This window comes from Lactuca serriola, chromosome 4 (genome assembly GCF_051521515.1).
Source record: "Lactuca serriola cultivar US96UC23 chromosome 4, Lser_US96UC23_V15, whole genome shotgun sequence".
Lineage (NCBI taxonomy): Eukaryota > Viridiplantae > Streptophyta > Magnoliopsida > Asterales > Asteraceae > Lactuca > Lactuca serriola.
This window is the reverse complement of record NC_136411.1, coordinates 398779402-398784357: the sequence shown is the minus strand read 5'-3', so window position 1 is coordinate 398784357 and position 4956 is coordinate 398779402.

Here is a 4956-nt window from a genome sequence, read left to right as displayed (position 1 = left end):
TATATATATATATATATATATATTGTAAGTGATCGCAAGATGATAATATCATATGGTCTTAAAACCTAGATATATGGTTTGTTGTTTGTTAATTGGTTGTACATTGATGATGCGAAACCGCATCAGTAAATTGATGTTATAAAACGCATTGTTGTGTATAATTGATTGGTGAATAAGTAAATGCATATAAGTCGAAGTTTATCTGTTACTTTTATCCTAAGAGGGTAAAAGCGATATCTCGGCCGCTCGATGATTTGATTTGACTTATGTGTCGGGCCCGGTCAGAACTAAATTGATGTGTTTGATTAAGTTCTATGTCGAATAAATCTGAGATCGAGAAACTAAACGCTGGACAATGATTATGTCTGCGTGATGTCTGAACAGAGGACTATACGATCCCTTATCTAAAGGACAGGACTGATAGGATCAGAGTTTGACAGCGTCTTTGAGAGCTACAATTGCGAATCAGACTGTAGTTGTATATATAATTACGAGACTTATCCAAGTAGGAGACTGTTGGAATAGTTTCTAAGGTTGTAACTATATTTGGCAAGTATTTGACCCGGTTGTGCATGGTCCTTTTGGGTTGCCTTCACCATAGCAACTTGACAGGATGATTTATAATGAGAGAAGAAATATTATTAATATATTATGAGAATAATATAAGTAATAATAATATTGTTATTTGATTAATATAAGTCATAAATTAATTAGGAATTAATTTGGTGACTTAAAGAGATTAATAAAATAAAGGGGCATGAACTGTTAGTTGTATGATAGTTGTATTATGGGCTGTGATTCCTTATGAATAAGAGGGTGGATGATTATAGGGTTTGGAAGAGCCTAGAAATCGTCCAAGGCTTATCAATAAGGATATTGTATTGCTTATGGCCTAAGTTATCCAATTACGGTTTTAAGGGTGAAACCCTAGGAAGCTCACTAGTATAAATAGACCCATAGGGTTGAGGAAATCGGCACCCTTGTTATTGGAGTAACCCTTGCCGATTTCTCACCCTCCTCTCTCTCTCTCTCTATTATCATCCTCTTGCTATTTGGTGTTTTTAAGACATTAGAGGAGTGACAATTGTAACTCTAAGCTCCAAGGACAAGAAGATTCAAGCAAGCAATTCAAGGTAATCCATCAGATCTGATTTCATGTGTTATAATTTGAATGTTTTCATTAGATCTATCAATCAATGTCTTGGATACATTGCATGTTTAATTAGAGAAACCTAGATCCAAGCATTAGGGTTTGTATGTGCACATAGGAATGTTCTTATGGCTCAAACCCATCAAAACATACCAGTGACCATTATAGGGTCGGCAACGGCTTCCCCGTGGCCTATAGTCAAAACTCTTCCCACTTAGCCAGTGTTCCTTGCCTTCGGGCAGTTCCTTTTGTAGTGACCCACCTCGCCACATCTGTAGCAAGCCTAGCCCACACCAACGTCGGGGACTTGGTTGATCGGCCTTGTCGGAGCTTTTGTAGAAATGGGCAGTGTGCCCTTTCATGTTGCAGTTAGCGCATTGCATTTCTCGTCAGGGTCCATTGTGGTGGAGGCTACATTTGTTTCACTTGGGCAATCGGTAGGGGTTATCGCAACATGAACTGCTATGACATGCTGCTTTTTGGCAGAGTTTTGCTCTACGTTCTTCTTCTTATTATCCCAGAATTTTCGCTTATTGTCAGTGGCTTTGGAGGGTTCTTGGATGGCCAGGGTTGTTGTTGTTGGGGCGCGGACTCCATGATCAATGAGCCGATGTGCCAACCGCTTGGCACTATCAAAGGTAGTAGGGTTTGAAGCTACGACATTCCCCTGAAATGCAGGCACCAGCCCCCAGATATACCTCTCAACTTTCTTTCCCGTAGTAGCGACCATTACCGGACTTAGTGCCACCAGATCGTTGAATCTGGTAGTATAGGCCACTATGTCAGAGCCCTTCGTGGTCATGCTCCAAAGTTCTTGTTCAAGCTTTTGAACTTCGCCCCTGGGGCAGTATTCTTCGATCATGAGATCCTTAAGAGCTTCCCAGCCCATAGCATTAGCCACTATTAGAGTTAGTGACTTGACATGGCTATTCCACCACGTCAGGGCTCTATCCGCGAAGGTGTAGGCATCAAATTTGACTTTGCTTCCTTCCAGATAGGAACAGATCTTGAAGATCGATTCTGTCTTTTTGAACCATTGCAAGAGGGAAATGATTCCACCAGTCTCACTGAAGGACCTCGGCTTGCAGTTGGTGAAGTCTTTATACGAGCACTCCCTAGAGCGCACTGGAGCATCACCTTAAGTGGAATGCACAGTCGTTCCACTCCCACTAGTTCCACTAGCACTGAACTGAGCTAGGCTGTCGTAACAGCCGCATTCACCGCAGCTTGGATAGCCGCCAGATTGTATTGTCGAGGAGATGGAGGTTGCGTAGGAGTTATCCGAGGGTTACTCCTTGTCACTTTCTGTGGAGGCATTGTTCAACTAAAATTTTACAAAGATAAAAATGATAGTAAGAATCAATTGCAAGTTTAATGAGAGTGACCCATGGACTAACTCTCCATAGTCCAACGAAACAAATGAGAGTATGATTGATATGGAGATCTAGCAGTAAAAACTTGAAAGTACTTGAATATGGATTTCCCAAAAGATTTGATGGTTGTCAATAATATTGGCATTAAGGATGTAATAAGTTCGGGAAAAAAACAACCTAGAAGTAGGTCTTACATCAAACCATAACACGAAAATTTGACAACATAGGGACCAGCAATGGTACTACATAGATAGGAATATTTACATGGAAAAGTTCTACATAGAGAATAGATAAAAAGGCTATTCCTTAACCCAAAAGAAAGACGAGTGGAGTGTCTTCTACCGGCGATAGGTATCCCTTGGGAGAACCCTCAAGTCAGTCAGCTGACGTTCCACATCAAGGAGATGTCGCTCATAGACCCTTAGGCGTACTCGGAGCTCTATGACTTTAGACCGAGTTGTAGCCAATTCTTGTTGTAGAGCTTTGTTGTCTCTCTCAGCTCTCTCACGAGCATCTTCCAGACGGCGAATGTAGACTAAACCAACTGCCGCATTGGCGTTAACCTCCATGATTCGGTGGATGGCTGTCCTACCCTACTCTTCATTACGAGCAACCCTACGAACCAGAATGGGCAGGATCCTGTCTACAGAGCCTCCCGCTCTCAGGTTGTAGAATCTTCGGTCGCCATTTTATGGAATAGGCTGACCCTGCTCCTGACTCCATGCTCCTAAATATTCCGCCCACAGAGGCGTCGGGCCTTGAAAAGTGAGACGAGGGTTAGGATTTGGGATTGGAGCCACCAAAGGCACATTATTGACTTCTGGTTCGGAGTCAGAATCCTCCGGAAAGTTCTTTGCGAAGTCATCATCCAAATGCATTGGATGATTCTCTTCTAGCTCGTCGTCGAGCCATCCATCATTCCCTTGGTTGGGGAAGTACGGGTCGCCAGGGAGATTGAATCCAACCATGTTATCTATGTGATAAGAGGGGTAAAAGAAATAGTTAATAGAAGCACTAATTAAGATAATTATAAGATGATCGTTATCAGTTACTTTAATACTTGCATAGTGCATACTAGTTACATGAAATCAAAACAGGATAGGCCTTCGAATAAGTGACCCTAACTCCGAATCCACAACCAAATAAGGAACAAGAAATAAAGAAAAGATCACAGATTCTAAGTCTATGACACCTTACTCACATATAACCTTAACGTATCCACCAAGCAACCAGTGACCCACTAACAAAGACCTTTAGTTCTCAAATAACTAGTTATAGTAACACAAAATACTCCTATAGTATTTTAAGTTTATGTTATGTTCTAATGTTTTCAGTGTAGTAGTAATTGTAAGTTTTTAGACTTGCTGCAACACCACAACCATTCCTAGTCACGTGCTAATCACTTCTCAGAAAGATATAGTTGATCAGGCTATATCACTCCCAGATCTGATCATATGTCCCCAAGCCTACTTGTGTTGTCCAACAACCGCAATACTTTTGTTCTAACCTAGTGACAATGATTTTAGTATGAATGTAGGTACGTATACTTAGTTAAATATTTTATTATTTAAAAGTATAAACTCTTAGTCAGAGTATTTTAATCCCATTTTGTTTATAGTTTGTATATCTTTTATGGGTTAATATACTCAATTCACTATAAACAATGCATTGATACCAATCCGTCACACCCCAAAACCTGAACGGTGGAAACGTTCGGGGCGGTGGACATCGTGTACACTATCACAACAATGCATAATATAAACAAGAAACAACATCATCCATTACATTAATAATATAATTTTAATACAAGTGTGTTCTGTGTATAGTTTATACGACACCAAAAATGAATAATCAAAATAAAGACGAGTCCTGAAAGCTCTGTCTTCTCAAAAACTTGGTCATCAGTACCTGTCTACTGATGACCTGAGAATACAAGTTATTTTGAAAGAGTAGATCAGCATTAAAGCTGGTGAGTTCATAAGTATTTTAGTGTCATGGTTTCTATGAAAATGTTTGAATATGTTTGAGGTAAATCTTTGGAAGTGTTTGTAGCAAATGTTTGTATCTCCTAGAAAATCCTATATTTTCTACTAAAAGGTAGCCTTCTACCAAGGTCCGAATGTTTTGTGTTGTTTGTTTGATAAAGTGTGTATCTTTCCCAAGTATGACTATCTTACCAAAGTATAGCTTACATTACCGTTTATGTGAGAAGATCACAATGTGAATGCAATAGGAAAATAACGATGTACAGTAGTATTGTATATATAAGTAACTACCAATGTACTAACTGTTGGATTAGTGTCTAAGTCCATAACTATTTTGGTATGTACTTGACCCGATTATGAGCATCGTCCTTTTGGGTTGCCTTCACCATAGCAATATGTAGGATGAATTAAGTAGAGAGAGGTTTAAATATGATTTATTAATATATTA